Source organism: Pelophylax lessonae (genome assembly GCF_965119305.1).
Source record: "Pelophylax lessonae genome assembly, chromosome: 11".
Taxonomy (NCBI): domain Eukaryota; kingdom Metazoa; phylum Chordata; class Amphibia; order Anura; family Ranidae; genus Pelophylax; species Pelophylax lessonae.
Window position 1 is genome coordinate 155,142,745 of NC_138778.1, and position 20,180 is coordinate 155,162,924.

Genomic DNA, 20,180 nt, shown 5'->3' on the forward strand with positions numbered 1-20,180 from the left:
GGAGAGAGAGAGCTATTAGTGTGAACCCTGGCCCGTAGGGCTGCATAGAGCAGGCGCAGCCAGGAGATGAAGATAGGGCCAAAGCGACGCAAGACTTCCCAAAGATAACCCCACTCTACGGAGTCGAAGGCTTTCTCTGCATCCAGAGAGGCCACCCGAGCCCGACACCACCGCATGCAAGACGTGAGTAAAAAGTCGGCGTATATTGATGTCCGTCCTCTTGCCCGGCATAAACCCCGTCTGGTCTCCGTGTATCAGAGACAAGATAACTGAATTCAGTCGTCTCGCCAGTATTTTGGCGTCCACATTAAGAAGTGAGATCGGCTTATATGATGTGCAACGTTCCGGGTCCTTACCAGGTTTTGGTATAACTACTATCGCCCCCTCCGACATGGACAAGGATAAACTATTCTCATCCAGGGCACCCTGTAGCAAGGTATGAAGGCGCGAGGCCACCAAGTCCAGATTGGACTTGTAAAACCCCACCGGTAACCCATCCGGGCCCGGGGCCTTGCCAGATTGGAGAGCCGCAATAGCCTTGGAAAGTTCCTCAAGTGAAATTGGGCCATCCAATTTTTCTCTACCCGCCTCCAACAATTGTGGAAACTCAAGGTCTTCCAGGTAGGCAGCCAGACTATCAGGGGGGTACTCCACTCGAGATTGATAAAGTTCCTCATAGTAGTGTGCAAACTGGGCATTAATGGCAGAGGGGTCAGAATAACAGCACCTGCTGTCATCCCTAATGTTAACAATCAACACAGTGGGGGAACGCTCCCGAGACAGCCACGCTAGCATACGGCCCGCTCGTTCACCCTGTTCAAAAATGCGCTGTGACTGCGACAGCAAGCGCTTCCTACACGCCGTGGCCCCCAGCAACGCTATTTCACGGTGCACTGCCTATAGTGACGCATACGTGCCTATGTTCCCATCCATCCCATACTGCAACTCCAAGGCCGTGGCTCTAGTCTCCGCCTCCACCAGCGCCAACACCGATTATCTTCTCGCCCGTCCAATCGCGCGCTGGTACACTCCCCTGGTACAGGCCTCGAAAGCGTCCCAGAATAGCGAGGGAGGGGCGGTGCCAGGATTGTGGACCTAATACTCCAGCAGCTTGGATGATACAACCGGGGCCACCCTCTCATCATCCACCCAGAACCTGGATAGTCGCCAAATAACCTCCCCCGGGGCCACCCCAATCCCCAAAGTGACAAGAACAGGGGCATGGTCCGAGATCCCCCGGGGTAATAGACACCTCCCGGGCACCTGCAAGCAAGGAGCCCGAAAGGTAGACCAGATCAATCCTCGAGTATGTGGCATGGGTAGCCGAGTGACAGGTATATTGTCTCAGCCCGGGGTTCTTGCACCTCCACACATCAACCAATCTCAGGGCCTCTGCCTAACGGGAAAGGGGAGAATCTGCAGGGCCCCCGCCGGCAAATTTGTCCACCAATGGGTTGGGGGGCATGTTAAAGTCCCCCGCCACCAACAGACAAGCTGCCGGGTATAGAGCCAAGAGCGGAGTCAACCGTTGCAGAAGGGTAAGCTGACCCGTCGGAGGCACGTACACCCCAGCAATACACATTTGCAGCCCCTCACAGATGGCATGAAGCAGAACATATCTCCCCTCAGGGTCCAGATGAAGATCCAGGAGGCTAAAACGGATAGATTTATGTATGAGGATGCTCACCCCCCGGGAATAGGAGGAGCAAGTGGCATGGTAGTATGCCCCCACCCAGGCCTTTTTGAATGCCAGCACCCTACTCCCCACCAAGTGGGCCCCCTCAAAATACAGATATGAGTCCGAGTTCAACCCCCGGACATTCCAGGAAATCACAGTACAGTAAACCCCCCTCCATTGCGGGGGTTACGTTCCGGACCCAGCCGCGACAAGTGAAATTCAGCGAAATAGAAAAACCCTAATAAAATGCATTGTAGGCATGTTTATTTTACTGTCACTGTACGTGTAGAAGCACTTTAAGGTCTTTAAACACACTTTTAAAACAATAGAAACTCATTTAAACACATAAAAGATACTAAGAGACATAGCAAGAGCTATGGAAAACACAAAAATATTTCATTTTTAATGATTTATATAGTAAAATAACATTACAAAAAAAACGCGAATTACCGGGACCGCAAAAACTGAACCGCGATGGAGCGGGGGATTACTGTAATGGGATCCATAATGATAATTGGTAAAATGAGAAAGCCTCCGGATCTTCACCACAGCCCTCGCAGAGGAGGCAAATCCCCAGCCTCTGGTTTCCCCAGGAGCAGAGCAGGCCAGGCATCACAGAGCAGGAAATGAAGTAACCTATCCCTCCATATGTAAAGCATACACCGCACCAAAAGCATGTGAGAACACAAATAAAAAACGAAACAAAAAACAGAAAACCCCCCCAGATGATAAAAGCAAAGCAGTGGAAAAACATACAATCCCCACCCCGCACTACCCACCCCCCCCCCCAACATGGGTGTGCTTGCATGCCCAGAACTAAAAAGGCAACTGCCAACGGGGGGTCGCATGCCAGTGGGCACCAGGGGTACCAACAAGTGCTACCGTGGCATAGTCTGTAGGCCACGGATGCCGCCTTTAAAAAGAGGATAGACGATCTCTGCAGAACCGTTAAACAGTGCGTCAACTTCACCCCAAAAGTTTTGGGGAGCAAAAAGGCTTGAACGTTTTACAAACAGTGAAACCAAGTGTGTATCATCCCCAGGCAGCCCAGGGAGAAAGGTCGAAGACCAGAGTAGGCAGGGCCTGGCGAGTCCCGATCAATAGGTCAGCATGGGGGTCCCCACAGTGCAGAATAGAAAAAAGAAACGGCCAATAGAGCCCCAACATGACAGGCAACACGAAGGGGGACTCACGGGCGTGGAGATCATGCCCGGGGAAGAGTCTCCAAAGAATGCATAGTGTCCTCTGGGGAAGTGAAGAATCGCACCGCTTCACCGTCTTGCACTCTCAGCCGAGCAGGGAACAGCATACTATATTTGATGATACAGTTGCGGAGTTGCAGTTTGACATGGTCAAAGGACCTCCGGAGGCGCTGTGTGTCTATGGAGTAGTCCGGGAAGATCATGATCTTTGCGGCCTCGTGGCGAAGGGCATCCATTTTCCTGGCCTCACGGAGCACCAAGTCACGGTCTCGAAAATTAAGGAGTCGCAGGATGAAGGTGCGGGGTGGGGACCCCGGCGGGCCCCAAGATGCGGGCATCCGATGCGCCCGCTCCACGACAAAGAAGGGGGAGAATTGGGCCTGGGGCAGCAGGGTGTGCAGGAGGCGCTCAGTAAAGGATACCAGGTCAGCGCCCTCCGCCCCCTCCGGGAGACCGACTATGCTTAGGTTGTTCCTCAGGTTCCTGTTTACGGCGTCCTCTGCCCTTGCCTCCAGGGCGTTGACCCTGGTGGAGATTGAGCAGAGTGAGGCCTCATGCGAGTGGAGCACATCCTTTGCCTCCCCCACCCGCCGTTCAACCTCCGACAGCCTGTTGCGAGACTTGTCCATATCCTTGCGGATGAGGCCTATGTCCAATTGCACCGAGTCCATCTTGCCGGTGAGGGTAGTCTGGCAAGAAGAAATGGCCTGCATAAGTGCAGCAAAGTTGTCCTGCTCCACCAGGGCTGGCTCTCTGTCCTCGGTCTGAGTCGCCATATTTAAGAGGGCAGCCAAAAGGGTTCCTGCTGTCCGAAGAGTGGGTCCCGCTTTCGCCGGGTTCCGGAGGGCCGACGATTCTCTGCTCTTCGCCTGAGACGACATAGAAGAGTAGGGGACACTTTAAATCCAGATAGGGCAGCGTTCTGCAGAGAAAACCGGGTAAATAACAGCGGCAGTTCCGGAGCTCTAACAAAGCACATCCATCCCGATGGCCATCTTGGACACGCCCCCCGGATTGTTTTCAGGATTTTTACTCAAACCAGTTTACAGTTCCCAGGAAGGAAGGAAAGGTGCGTCCAATCCTGGACCTCAAGGCGCTGAAGTGCTTTGTGCGGGTGCAGAAGTTAAGAATTGAGTCCATTCGCACTGTGGTTGCATCCCTGCATTGGGGATTTTCTTGCCTCTATCGATATCAAGGATGCTTACCTTCACACTCCGATATGTGCTGGTCACCAACGCTTCCTCCGCTTTGCTGTGGTGTGGAGTATTATCAGTTTCTGGCGTGACCCTTTGGTCTCGCCTTTGCTCCTCGGGTCTTCACAAAAGTGTTAACACCGGTGCTAGCTTTGTTACGCCAACAGGGCATTGTGGTACTGGGCTACTTGGGCGACCTCCTTCTGTGAGCGTAGTTTCCTACTGCTCTGATGGAAAACCTGGAGATCACCATACGAACTCTGCGGGAGTTTGGCTGGATTCTAAATTTTGCAGAAGTCTGCTCTGGTTCTGTCCGGTCATATTCGTGGCTCCGGACTGGCCTTGCGGGACTTGGTACGCCGATCTGGTGCGGCTGGTCGCCGACGTTCCTTGGAAGCTTCCTCTCAAGGACCAATCTTCCATCCTGCTTTACAGTCGGCTTGGCTCTTTACTTTGACGGCTTGGCTGTTGTACGCCAGGTGGTGATGGATAGAGGTTTGTCTGCGTTGGTGATTTCAACGCTGTTAAAAGCTAGGAAATCTACTTCTAGGAAGATCTACCATTGTGCGTGGAAGACGTACATTGTGTGGTGCGAGTCTCCTGAGGTTCATCCTCGCTCCCTCTCAGTGGCTCGGATCTTGACTTTCCTTCAACGGGGAGGGGGGGGGGGGGTTGAACAGAAATTGGACTTGAGTTCCATCAGGGGCCAGGTGCGGCTTTGGCGGTCTTCTTCAATTGACCCTTGGCCACACACTCCCTAGTGCGTACCTTTTCTGCAGGGTGTGCTACATTTGCTTCCTCCAGTGCGGTCTCCATTGCAGCCTTGGGACCTCAAATTGGTCCTTTTGGTCCTCCGGAAGCCTCCATTTAAGAACCTTTGGGAGATTACCTTGCTTACACTGTCTCAGAAGGTGTGTTTTTTTTTTTTGGTGGCTATTATCTCTGTGCGCAGGGTGTCTGGACTGGCGGTGTTATCCTGTCGTTCGCCTTACTTGGGGATTCAGAGATAAGGTGGTTCTTCGCCCCTGTCCGTCTTTCCTCCCAAAGGTTGTCTGATTTTTATTTGAATGAAGACATTGTGTTTCCTTCCCTGTATCCCAGGCCTTAACATCCAAAGGAAATTGCCTTGCGTGTTTTGGATGTGGCCCCAGCATTTAGGGCGTACCTGGCAGCTACGGAGTCTTTTAGGAAGTCAGACTCACTATTTGTGCTCACAAATGGGCCTCGGAAAGGGTTGTTCGCATCCTCTGTGACCATTTCCAGATGGATCAGACAGACGATGATTCAGGCCTATTCCGTCAAGGATCAGGTTCCTCCTTTCCCTGTTAAGGCGCACTCTACCCGGAGGCTTAGTGCCTTTTGGGCCTTCTGTCATCAGGCGTCGGTGATGCAGGTTTGCAAGGCGGCCACCTGGTCGTCGGTGCACACTTTGCCGAAGTTTTTTAAAGTGGATGTGTATGCATCTGCGGAAGCATCTTTTTGCTGCAAGGTTTTGCAGGCTGCTGCTGAGAGGATCGGATCCTCTTCAAGGGTGTATTGTTTTTTCAGGTGGGCTCCAGTTGTTTGGTTGAGCTCCTTTTGCCTAGTTGACTACTGTTTAGCCTTGGGAATTTTTTTGCTATTCCCACCCCTCATGTTTAACACTGCTTTGGGAAGTCCCAATGGTTATGAAGATCAGGAGCTGTGTCCCTCAATGAACGAAAGAAAAAATGGGATCTTTGACTTACCCCTTTCTCTGATGTTCATCGACGGACACAGCACCCACCCCTCTGTGGAGTTGTAATTCTTCTGACACTGCTTGTAACTCTACTGAGTACCTATAGCAGGGAGAGGGAGTATACCGCTGGGACTACCCATAAGGTGTAGACAGATTATTTTTCTGCCTAGTGTCCTACTCCTGTAGGGGCAGTATAATCCAGTGGTTATGAAGATCAGGAGCTGTGTCTTTCAATGACCATCAGAGAAATGTATTTTACGGTAAGTCAAAAATCCCATTATTTGGCACATGTCAAGATGTATCAGGGTTTGGGGAAAAAAGCAAGGGTATTCCCAGTACATCAAATTTTGACAGATTTAATTCGCTAAAGAATGGTCTGAACCTGACAAGAAGGCATTTTTTTTAAACTTTAAATTAAAAAGAAGGTTCCTTTTCATGAGAGTCAGGAAGCTATTTGGAACAAAAGCCCCAAATTGGATGCACTCTTATCCAAGTTATCCAAACAATCAGATTTGGCATTTGAAGATATGGGACATCTTAATGATCCCATGTATAGAAGAGCAGACATATTTATGAAAAGAGCCTGGGACGCATCCATGGCCAATTTAAAACCAGTCCTGGCTACAACTTGGGTCGCAGGATTTTTTTGAGTTTTGGCTCTTGCAACTACAGGAGCATTTAGTGGCAAGTACACCAAGAGAAGAGCTTCTGAGGTCCTTTCCAATGTTGTTCAAGACCGTCAGGCCCGGCGCTACCTATAGGTAAGATAGGCGCTCTAGCCCTCCCTCTCTGCATCGCTCTCTCCCCTCCAGCGTCCATCAATTGTGGAGTAGCATACCTTGAGTCCCAACAGTCTCAAGCCAGCGGGGCGTACAGTTGCAATGAGAACACGTGTGAGTCCATGAGTTGAGCTGCCATATTGAAACTCTCATGTCAGAAAGGGCGGGGCTGATATGTGGGGCTCCGCCCCTTTTTTCTGTGCATAGAGAAAACAGCCAGCGTTAACACATTGGTGGGCGGGGAGTAAGGTGACAGGGGGAGGGACCCACAGCAGCTAATCCTCCTAGGTACCACCCCCTACTCAGGCTCCAGCTTCCTGTCTCCATGCGGCTTCTACACTCCAAGGTAAGAAGGACCCTTGATTGTCGGCATAGTCTGGAACTGTCAGTGGCAGGAGGAGAGACGCAGTTTGCCGCTGGTGCAGAGGAGAGGAACACAGAGCCAGTCCTACTTATGCACACCCCCCCCCCCCCCCAATCTCAGTGACCGATGTCCTTAATTTCTCTCTCTCTCAAAATTGGTTACAATGGAACTACAAGTCCCAGCATTTTATGTATCTGTCTTATTATACAGGAACTACAAGTCCCAGCATTATATGTATCTGTCTTATACAGGAATTACAAGTCCCAGCATTCGAGTGTATCTGTCTTGTATACATAAAAGTACAAGTCCCAGCATTCTATGTATCACCTTATCTACATGGAACTACAAGTCCCAGAATTTTATGTTTCTGTGATTATATACAGGAACTGCAAGTCCCAGAATTCTAGTGTATCTGTCTCATAAAACTACAAGTCTCAGCATTCTATGTATCACCTTGTATACACGGAACTACAAGTCCCAGCATTCTATGCAAATCTAGCAATGCAGCCCCTGCATCTCCTGCACTATGCCTGCATCTCCTGCACTATGCCCGCAGCCCCTGTATCTCCTGCACTATGCCCGCAGCCCCTGCATCTCCTGCCCCATGCCCGCAGCCCCTGCATCTCCTGCACCATGCCCGTAGCCCCTGCATCTCCTGCACCATGCATGCAGCCCCTGCATCTCCTGCACCATGCCCACAGCCCCTGCATCTCTCTATTTGTTACAAATATTTTTTTCCTCTTTGTGTGTGTTTAGGTGACCAGGGGGCGAGGGCTGAGGATGGAGGGGCACCACAAGAATAGCTCGCACAGGGCGCCCGAACACCTAAGGCTGGCCCTGTTCAAGACTGGGGTTTATAGCAGATGCCAGCTGAGTCCATAAAGTTCTCAGTAAAATCTTCTGCTCTCTCAGTAGCAGGTAGATGGGCTGTATGGTTAAACACCTGGTCAGGAGACACAGCATCTAAACTGCAGTGTTCCCTTCTCTGGGTGCTACTTTTTGGACCAGATTTGGAAGCTGCCCTGGAAAGGACAGCAGACAAAAAGAAAAGGTTTCTTGTGAAGAAGGGCTTTCCAAGGTAGTTTTTTTTCATCCCCAAAGGGAACTGCCCAAGGGAGAAAAAGATTTTAGACCCAAGAAACACTGGACGGATGATGGGTCACAAGGGTAAAGGGAGGGGAGATATTATTTTTAACCCTCCCAATCAAAACCCCAGTGATGCCAAGGCCCCAGTGGGAGGAAGACTGACCAAATTCCTCCCACAATGGGGAAAATTAACGACCAACAAGTATGTCCTAAATATAAGGCAGGGATATGCACTGGAATTTCACAGGTCTCCACCAGCAAGATATCTTGTCAGTTACCCAGAGACCCAGCAAAGGCTCAAGCTTTACCACTACTGATAGGAGAATTGGTGGATCAGAATGTACTAGTTCCAGTACAAGAACAAGGAGGCTGTTTTTTTACTTGCATGTTTTCTTAATAAAGAAACCGTTCGTAAAATACAGGTTAATTCTGAACCTTCAACCCTTGAATGTTCAATACAACAAATTTTGAATGGAATCAGTTTATTCAATCAGAAATCTGCTACAGAATGATGTCTTTTTGGCAACATTAGACCTAAAGGATGCCTACCTGCATATCCCTATAAAAGAAAGTTTTCATAAGTATCTTCGTTTAGCAATTCAAAATGGAGAAAATTTTTATCATTTTTAGTGCATTGCAGGCCCTTCAGGCACTCTTCGGCTCTGAGAATTTTTACCAATGAGCTACTAGCTGAGGCCCTGGTCCCATGAAGGCTCTGGTCCATTGCGGTTGTTCCATATCTAGACCATCTATTTTCATGGCACAGTCCGAGAAAGAGCTCCTATTGGACCTGGCCAGAGCAGAGCAGAATCTACAGCAGATGTGGTGGATTATAAATCGAGAAAAGTCAAATCTGGTACCTTCTCAGTTGATTCTCTTTTTAGGTTACATTATTTGGTCCACAGACCAGAAGATAGTCTTGCCCAAGAAGAACATTTTCCAGCTGCAGCAGAAGAGGACTGTGAGGAAGGTAATGTCGGTACTGGGCCTGATGACTGCATCTATCCTCCACTCCTAGAAGATCTGAAAGGCATGGACTTGGAGAAGAGTGACCATCTCCTCCAGAGTGAAGCGCTCCCTATGGTGGTGAAAGAACCGGGAGAACTTGCGGTTGGGCATATATTGAACATTACCCATTTCGTGCATTCGGACAACTGATGAAAGTAGTTGGGGCTGGGAGCCCATCTAAAAGATCAATGGTGGGGTTGCGTGGCTTGAGGTCAAACCGAGCGGCTGCTTGATCCACTGGCTTCGGCTCATCTAACCTACCGTGACAGGCATACTGCACTGTATTGCCCTTCAAACGGCACTGTGTCCTCCCCAACAGCTGTGGGCACCTAATGGCATCAACCTAATGATGAAATTCGGGCAAACAACGGCCCCATCCGCGGCAGAGCAGCTGGCTCGTTTTGAGAGGCAAGATGGCGCAGACTCCACAGACATGCCTGCAGACACTTTGCAGCCCTCCCTCTCCTCCGAACATCTCTTCACCCTGGGTGGGTGACTCGGCCCCCTGCTGTTTTCTCCACACACACAAATCCTCACTCTCCCCAGGATCTCCCTTCCAGCGCAGAGCCTGACCATGATCCTACAATTCAAAACACAGAACCTACTCTGGCACAAATTCTGCATGCCATACGATTGTAAAGCTTCTCTTGCTACACAGATAGAGACGATCCATATTGATTTCTCTCTGTTAAAGAAAGATGTGCAAAATTTGCATGAAAGGGCTGGAGAAGCCGAGGAACATTAGTACTATAGAGCAGTGGTCCTCAACTCCGGTCCTCAGGGCCCACTAACAGGTGATCTCATTTGCTGCTCAGTGATTGCAGTATTCTAGTCTGCATTTCCCCAAGGTAATACTTAAAATCTGGCCTGTTAGTGGGCCCCGAGGACCGGAGTTGAAGACCACTGCTATAGAGGACACCCTTTATCTGCTACAGTACGCTTGGCCATGGATGAAATGGTGACCCTCAATGCTAAATTGGAAGACCTGGAAAACCGTTCCCTGAACGAAGGAACTTGCTTGGAACGGTTCCTCCATTCCTGGTTACGGTATGCATTGGGGGCAGGGGCGTTTTCCTGCATCTATGGTTGTTGAACGTGCGCAAAACCCCCCCACCTCCTTCCCCTGCAGGAGCCCCTCCACGACCCTTAATCGCATGGATCCTTAACTTTCAAGATAAGGTCACTATTCTCTGCCTTGCTAGAGCAAAAGGTCCACTCCGCTACAATGGCACTACTGTCTCTATCTACCCTGATGTTTCAGCTGAAGTTCAGCGTCAATGCACATCTTTTGCGGTTGTGAAAGATCGCTTGCGCACAGAGGGATTACAGTATGCTATGCTCTTCCCTGCTAAGCTGCGGATCATCCATGAAGGAAAAGCTCACTTCTACACTACTCCCAAGGAAGCAATGACCTGGCTTGATAGGTTTGGAGCGGCACCCTGACGTAGACGCACCTGACCCTGTCTGTTGATCTCTTCAGTTCCTTTATTTTGTTGAAGGTTTTTTTCTTAGATGTGAGGCCTCACACAAGTTCATGCTTATTAAGCCTTTATTATGGAGGCTGCGTCTAAAAATTCTACGCTACGTAGACTACCCCTTCATTGCACTGAGCCTCACCGATTTCAGTACACCCCCCCCAAACACACACACACCGGTTTGTGGTGAGGCCATGGGTCATTTTAACCATCGGTTGAGTTTTTTTTTTCTTTTGTTACGTTTCGGGATCTGAACTTGCTGTGATTGGAATGGTCGAGCGGGGTGGGTTGGATATGGGTTTTTTTACCTCTCCCGTTTAGTATGGCTAGACAATGGCACTTTATTTTTTTTTTCTTTTGATTTTGTTTTTCATTGGTTGCTCTGGTCCTTTTCTCATTTGCTGTCTCAAGTGCCTCTAAATGTACTTGTCATACGCGGTGCTATTTATGTTGTTTTGCTCTTGTTCTATATCCTTATCCCTTTTTTTATGTAATTACTGATTTACGATGTCTAACCCATTGCAAATTATTTCTTTAAACATAAGTGTCACCAGGGCAGGAGGTTCAGAGCAAATTTCAGCAAACCTCAACACATATACATTCCTCCCTATTGGCTAGGGAGGACACCCTGTATGAAAAGCAAGTGAGAAATCCAACACTTGCTTCCTAGGTGAAGTAGAAATCTGCTGTAAGAGCCTTAAAAGCTTGTATGCGTTTTTTCAGATTATAGCAACTATAATTGCTGTAAAAGAGTAGGGTTTACAATGTCAGTAATATCAATTAACCTCATGAGTCTACTACCCTTTTGTTTGAATCATTTCTCCACAAGGCTTCTTCAGCTGAGCCAGACTCCATAGTGGATTTGGGGTTAAAAAAATAGGTAGCTCCCACGGCAAGGACTTGACGAGGTACCTCTTCCTCCTTCCAAACTTAATGGCGCTCACCACTTTTATAAGAGTAATTTTAAGAAAATCTTTCAAACTGTCCCATTTTATCCCCTGTGAGGAGGTTGAATCATTTGGTTAAAGGCGGTAAGTTGAGATTGGATATGGGGGGGGGGAATATAAAGGGTCAGTCAAAAGGGATTCAATTTCCAGAACCCCTGTGTGTCTTCCCATGCTGTTTGAGAGGTCACCCCTTTTGCAGAATAGTCAGAAATGCTGCTCCCCTCTATTGGAACAGATCATACATAAGGATTTGGGTTTGAAATGCCCAGAGATAGGTCAATTCTCAACCATGAGTTATATAATTTAGAGTGACAAAGTATACTCTGGGTAGGACCTAAACCAGAGGTCTCTCAGCCCAGTACCTACATCATTTTTTCCAATGAGGTTGTAACTTCCAGCATTGTCAAGTGCTGGGTTCACAAAAGTTATTGAAAATGCCTACCACCAAAACAGATAAATACAGTTTACCAGCTGTAAATTGTGCTAGGCATTTAGGAAGGGGGAAATTATATGTTAGGTGCCTGTGTCCTAACGGCCAAAGGATAGTGTCAAGCTCATTTAACATCCTGGGGTAAGAGGCAGTGTGATTGGTGGTGGTGGTGGCTCTACTTGGACCTTTTCAATCAAGTTCCATTCGCACATGCTTCTTCATGTATTACTTGATCCTTTTAGATCAGTTGAACTATTTTTAAAACATCAGCACTGTACCATTTCATGATTATTTATATTTAAACTTACACCTCTGTAAGAATTTGCAGGAAACTCACCTGATGGCAGAGATTTCCAAACAGATCACAGCCAGTTAATGATATGCTAACTTGTCAAACATAGCCCTCCTCATCTACCCCCTAGTGCCCCCACAATTTCCCTGATGAAAACTCTATGTACATATGCTAAGTCTTTTCTGTGTGTTGCAGGCTTTTTGCTCTATACCCCTATATATCATAATTCTGCCTATGCTGAACTGTCTTAAATTGTCAGGTTTTCAAGAGTGGGATAGAGCTGGCATCAGATATCTGGAACAGTGATATAGTGTAATGGACCAGTCCTTAACTCATTTTTAAGAGTTGCAAGAGGAGTTTGTTGCCCTCTGAAGCCAGTTTTTTTTTAGATATTTACAATTAAGCTATGCTTTATAGACCCAAGACCATAATTTGAATCTAATCTTGGTAGATCATTAGATAGTTCATGATGTTCTGATGGAGTGGGAGAAAAGGACATGATTTCTTTAATTTATTCCATCCTTTTGAACACTTCCCATTATGCCTCCAATTTACCATTTAGGACTGGATGGGAGAGAATCCCTTCGTTTTTGATCTGCGTTTGCCCTTCCAGTGCTCCTTACTATCTAGACCAGTTATAGATGGAGGAGGTGACCACTTTTTGCAATATCGTATAACGTTTATATTGGTCAGGCAACGCACTGACACCTTCGCTGCCATTGTGCTATGTGCTGGGTGTTCAGTGTGACCCTGCGCCTTTATGGAGGGGTGGGCTCCCTCCAGTCACCTGTCCTCCATCTATCTCATTAGAATGCATGTGCTCCCATTGTGGAGACTCTTTAAAGGTAGAGTTAGGGACTGCAGATATCAGGGTGCCTTGGCGCGGCCTGCAGGTTACGCATGTATTTGCAAATGTGTGCAACTAAACCCCTGTTTTTAACGCATACTGTTAGACAGGTTAATTTGGCTGGTTGCTGGCTGGTTGGTAAGTAGTGACTGGAAATCCCTTCATTTTTTATATGGATGGTAGAGGGGACCTGGAGGCATTTGGGGGAGGAATCTTGAAAATGTGCTTAATTTCCACCCCGCTAGTGTTGGTTTTCCCCTCTCAAAAACATTCTTATCTATTCTTTTTATATAGAGCTTACAGAACCCCCAGCTCAGTTGCACCAATGGGAGGATTTAGAGATCTCCTTTATGTCCTAAATGTGAATGAGATACTGGGGATTTACTGCACATGTTTTGGAGATGCCCAAAGCTATTCCCCTATTGCACTGATAGCATCGAAACAATATCCCTTGTGTACATGTTTAAACTTCCACATGACCCTATTATCTGTTTATTGGGAGCGTTAGCTGAAGAAACCCTTATTCCCCAGAACCATGTTTCGGTCCTTTGGCTGCTTTACATTTTCTGTAAATAAATTGCTCGCTATTGGGTGCCATTTCACACCCCTACTAAAAAAACACTGGGTTGAGCAAGCGAACTGTGTTCTAATACATGAAAAATGTATCTATTCGCATAGGAATGTGGCCGCCTCACAGAAATTCTATTCCATGTGGCAAAATTGGCTGGATCCACCAGGCCTAGCCCCACCTCAGTTAATACTGAATAGGCTTCTACAAGTGTAAGATCTTTAAGGTGGTCTGGAGTTTATTAGTGACAAAAACGGTTATACAAGTCAGGTTGCAGAATTATTAATCTCATTGCCATGCGATTACTTTATAACATTTTTGCTGTATTTCTGCTATAGTTGTAGTTGATTTTAGGGCTTTATACAAAATAACATTTATTGCCAAATGTTGTCATGGTGCTTTAGTCCCCGTTCACACTAAGGCGACCTGTGAGGCGACCTGGTCGCCTCACAGGTCGCCGTAGGTCGCCTTCCATAGGGAAGCTGCGGACCCGTTCTAATAGGAGCGACACAAGTCGCTCCGACTTAGAAAAAGGGTCCGGAGCTTCTTTGGGGCGACCCGGCGCGACCGTCATAGACTTCAATGTTATGAAGTCCGTTGCGGCCGCTCCGAGGTCGCGGCGCGCTGCTCGCACCGCGACCTCGGAGGTCGCCCCCCCAAGTCGGATCGCCCCTGTGTGAACGGGGCCTTATAGTCTGTATTTTTCTGTGCTTTAACATTTATGCTGCTTATAAGTGTATTTGGAACAGTATTCTGTTTTCTTGTTCCTGTATACACCATTTTCTTTTGTTCTTTTAATAAAAACTTATTTAAGTTCAAAACAAAACCTAGCCCTCCTCCTAACTAAATTTAGATCTCTAAAATGCCAAAAGTTTAAACTGAGGTTCAACATTTCACTCTCTGTTTACTGTATATTAATAGAATTGTTCATATAAAGCTGCCATTGTGGGATGGCGGAATTAGTCCACAATCTTGTGGTATCCAATGTGACTGCGATGGACCCAGACCAAGCTAAAGACACTGTTAAAATCAGTAAGTAGAAAGAAGAACATCTGGCAAATATAGATCCAAAGGGACCTGAAAAACCGAGTGTTTGTTTTGTTTGCATTCACTAATTTCACTGCAGTAGAAACATGGGGGTATCCTTGTCCATCGATATATACCAGTAGTATGCCCAACAGTGACCAACGCTTTTGGTAGTTGGCCATCCCACTTTTGTGATCATATTCTGATAACGAATGCATCTCTTCTCCTTTCCTGAAACACTCCGCAGACACATGTTGGCATCCTGATCTGCCCTCCAAAACCCTTTACTTTGTCCTCTTCTGACAACTCATTTTCCTTGTTCATCAGTGTGTTTGTACCAACTGGTATACCTGCTTCACAAAATACGATCAATTTATAAGCAGCAACTTTGGTCTCCTCTGACAACACATTTGATTCTCTCGTTTATGTCTATTTCTGCCAACTGGTATACCTGCCTCACTAAAACGCATCATTTTTGGAGGCATTTCGGTGTTCCCCTCTGATAACGCATTGTCTCTTTCATCGGTGTCTTTTCTGACACCTGGTATAGTACTACCCTCACCAAATAGGCTCCATTTTTTAGAAGCAACTTTGTTGGAAAATTAGAAATCCCGATACACAACCATTATTAGGAATACTCTTTCAATTGTCAATTGGGTATCCCTCTCACTTTGCCACAAATGCCCAAGATATTCCAGAAGGTATATATGTAATATTACTTTAGGGGAAAAGACTAAGGTCCTGATTTATTAGTGTTAGCATTAGGAACTAGTGTTATTTCCTTACATCCACTAGTCCGTATCAGGTGTGCCTTGAATTTCTAAATCTTGTGGTGTAGAGTAATTACCTCAATTCTTTGTACTGATCAGTAGGATGTTGTGAAATTTGAAATTAAAGTGGAAATTAAGGTTATCAGTATCAACCAAACATGGGCTGCAAGCTGAAATCTTGCTAAAACTGTGGAAAATCACTACATTTCCCTTCCTCCATTGTAATGCTTTTCTTTTGTGATGGACTTACAGCAATGACTTCAAAGTGTGAAAAGCTGAACTGTAATAACACAATTAGGTTACAAAGTTCTGGTTTACAGTCTCTATTGCAGCAATCACTTGCAGTTTAACAAGCCAGGCAACTGGGTGTGGAATGTGGAAGTTTGATGCTGGAGCTTAATGCAACACGTGCAAGTCTAGTCAGGTATAGCTAGTTTGTCAAATACTCGCAAATTGCTGAGGACTGCTGTTCGATCTCAGATAGAAAAACTTGTGTCCAGAGGGCATAACTTTTTAACATCGGAAAGCGGAACAGCCTTTAATGTGGAAATTTACAAGCAAACACTCGGGTAGTTTAATACTATTCTCCTGGTCAGAGATCCTAAAAAGCTATATATAATATACTGTGTGTATATGTATGTATATGTATATGTGTATATATATATATATATATATATCACAAAAGTGAATACACCCCTCTACTGTGTATATATACAGTGTGAGTATGTGTGTGTACTGTGTATATATATATATATATATACATACACACACACACAGGTGCATCTCAAAAAAAATAAATATCATCAAAATGTTAATTTATTTCAGTAATTAAATTCAAAAAGTAAAGCGCATATGTTTTATTATAGATTCATTACTCAGAGTGATATATTTTAAGCATTTATTTATTTTAATTTTGATGATTATGGCTTATAGCTAGGGAAAACCCAAAATTCAGTATCTTGGAAATTTTTGAATATTTCATAAGACCAATAAAAAAAAAAGGACTTTTAATACAGAACTGTTGGCTTACTGAAAAGTATGTCCATGTACAGTATAGTATGCGCTCATTACTTGGTCGAGGCTCCTTTTGCATGAATTAGCAAAGAGGATATGGGTCTCAGAAAAGTGGGGTTTAAATACAGCCAGCACTCAGAGAAGAAAATTATATAAAAACTTCAAAAGTTTATTGTATACATATTAAAAAAATCTGAAAAAGGACTGGATATGAGTCCAGGCCTATCAAAATACAGACAGATATAGGACACAAAAAAGGTCAGTCATCTGTGCCATAGCACAGTTACCAAATCCGCCAGTGGGCATACAGTAGAGCCAATGGATAGCGATTCGGAACCGATAATCCCAACATGTTTCGGAAAATGAATTTCCTTCTTCAGGGTAGATAACACAGGATATGTCTGTCTATTGAAAATGGTAAATATACAAAATCAATCATACATACAAATATTGCAAACAAAGGTAAGTCTCATAGTGGTCCAATGTTAGGTAGAATAACATAACATAAAAAACAAACGTGTCAAGATTCAAAGTTATTTATGCATATGTAAATCTAAATATGGCACTCAGATGCTCCCACACATAAACATAATCTATATATATATATATATATATATATATATATATATATGCATATACAGACTTACCCTAGGTGTGTCTGTATAAATCGCGGTGGAAATAGCGAAAATGCCCACTGGGATTTGGTAACAGTGCTATGGCACAGATGACTGACCTTTGTTGTGTCCTATATATGTCTGTATTTTAATAGGCCTGGACTCATATCCAGTCCTTTTTCAGATTTTTTAATATGTATACAATAAACTTTTGAAGTTTTTATATAATTTTCTTCTCTGAATGCTGGCTGTATTTAAATCCCGCTTTTCTGGGACCCATATCCTGTTTTCTATATGTATAATGGGGGGGACAGATTACAGATACATCACCCCACACACAACTTCCCCTGTTCTTTTGCATGAATTACTACATCAATGTGCCGTGGCATGGAGGCGATCAGCCTGTGACACTGCCTCATCTGCATTGTTGGGTCATCTTCCTCTTGACAATACCCCACAGATTCTCTATGGGGTTTAGGTCAGGTGAGTTTGCTGGCCAATCAAGCACAGGGATACCATGATCATTAAACCAGGTTTTGGTACTTTTGGCAGTGTGGGCAGGTGCCAAATCCTGCTGGAAGATAAAATCAGCATCTCCATAAAGCTGGTCAGCAGAGGGAAGTATGAAGTGCTCTAGATATTCCTGGTAGAGAGCTACACTGACTTTGGACCTGATAAAACACAGTGGACCAGCACCAGCAGATGATGTGGCTCCCCAAATCATCACTGACTGTGGAAACTTCACACTGGACTACATGCAACTTGGATTCTGTGCCTCTCCACTCTTCCTCCAGACTCTGGGACCTTGATATCCAAATTAAATGCAAAATTTACTTTCATCTGAAAAAAACTTTGGACCACTGAGAAACAGTCCAGTTCTTTTTCTCCTTAGCCCAGATAAGATGCTTCTCGTTGTCTCTGGTTAAGGAGTGGCTTTACACAAGGAATGCAACAGTTGTAGCCCAAGTCCTGGATATGTCTGTGTGTGGTGGCTCTTGAAGCACTGACACCAGCCGTAGTCCACTCCTTGTATATCTCCCCCAAATTCTTGAATGGCCTTTGCTTCACAATCCTCTCAAGACATGCGCTTATCCCTATTGCTTGTGCACCTTTTTCTACCGTTCTTTTTTCATTCCACTCATCTGTCCAGTAATATGCTTGGATACAGCACCCTGTAAACAGCCAGCTTCTTTAGCAATGACCTTTTGTGACTTACCCTTCTTGTGGAGGGTGTCAATGACTGTCTTCTGGACAACTGTCAAGTTGGCAGTCTTCCCCCATGATTGTGTTACCTATTGAACCAGACTGAGAGACAATTTAAAGGCTCAGGAAACATTTACAGGTGTTTTGAGTTAATTAGCTGATTAGAGAGTGACACCACAAATCCACTATATTGAACTTTTTTGCAATATTCAAATTTTCTGAGATACTGCATTTTGGGTTTTCACTATCTGTAAGCCCTAATCATTAAAATTCAAAGAAAGAAATGTTTGAAATATCACTCTCTCACATATAATTAACCTGTGTGTAAAGAATATACATAATGAGTTTCACTTTTTGAATTGAATTACTGAAATAAATAACCTTTTTGATGATATTCTAATTTTTTTTTTTAAATGCACCTGTGTATATATTTATATATATACATGTATATATATATTTGGCTCCTCTTTCTCTCAAGAGTAAATGAGCCCTAATGGTGATTTCACAACACCCCCTAGCTCAGGGGTCTCCAAATTTTCAAAACAAATGTCCAGTTTGCTGTCCTCCAGACACTTTAGGGGGGCCAAACTGTGGCCATTGGGAGTAGAAAACGTCCTGGCGTCAGTGGGAGTAAGCAATGCATCTTTGGTAGGGGGAGGAAGCGTGCCCCATCATTGGCGTCAGTTTGAGGAAAAATGCCTCATTGTTTGCATCATTGGGGGAAATAATGCACCATTGTTGATATCAGTAGCAGGAATTATGTCCCATTGTTGGTGTCAGAAGAAGAAATAGTGTTCCATTATTGATGTCAGTTGCAAGAATATTGCCCCAATATTGGTGTCAGTGGGAGGAATAGTGTTCTGCATCTGTGGGAGGAAAAGCGCCTCAAAGGCAAGCGAAGGACTGCAGTTTGGAGACCACTGCTTTAGATAATGGCTGTGGCATTAGTTCAGATACTATCTGAACTGAAAGCACAAATATTACTTTCCTTCTATAAATTACTAATCCAACATCTCCAATGCAATAAAGATGAAGAGAAGAAGACAATTTGAAGTCCAGCCTGCATGGCCACCATGCCCCCCTTCATAGATGCAGTGTAAGAGTGAACATAGCCACCCAGGGACAAGAAGTGTTATTCTCAGGTAAAAGCAATTGAATAAGCTCCTGGCCCCCAAACACAAATGGTTTTAAATAGCCTTTGATCAAGAAACTGAAAGAGAGAAGAAACAAAAAGGGATGACCTTTAGTGTTACCTATACATTCTAGAAGCATCAGAAGCTGTTGCCAAGATATGAATTTGTTTTAAATTGTTATCTGGGGACAGTTCTTTGATTAATGGCTCTTTAAAGCCACTTGTGTTTGGGGGCAGGAGGCTAGCAAAAAAGCAGACCTTTTGTTTTCTATGGAAGGTCTACTTGTGCCCACCAATGAACCACTGAAGAAATGGATTTTACTATGCATACAAAAAACCTACATTTTAATCGTACAGTACAGGGCATTTGTATTCACAGATCATGGGTTGTATGCAACTACCTTCCTCACTTAGCAATTGCAGATCACAGGAGCAAAGGAGTCTGACCAAAAGGGCCAAATACCATGGATTTTGCAGCCAGCCTACAGGAAACTTCTTAGCGCTTCTAGAACCCTTGGTTTCCAGAGACCAGAAATGCTACACATGCTCTATTCCTCTTGACTTTGTTCAGGAATCAGAGGTGGAACCTCCTTTACATGAGGATATTATGGAGGAAACATATTGAAGACCTTGATTTTGTGGCCGAGACTATAGAAGATTTTCCTTTCCCTGCATGAGATGCAAGCTATGGCTTCATGCCAATTCTCTCTACTGTGGACAAATTAATTGACACTGCATGCACTAGTCTTTGCCTAACAGAACCTGCTCTCGCTCTCCATTGGTAAACCTCTGATGCATCCAAATGCTTCCGCTTTTGTGACACCCCTATATAGAA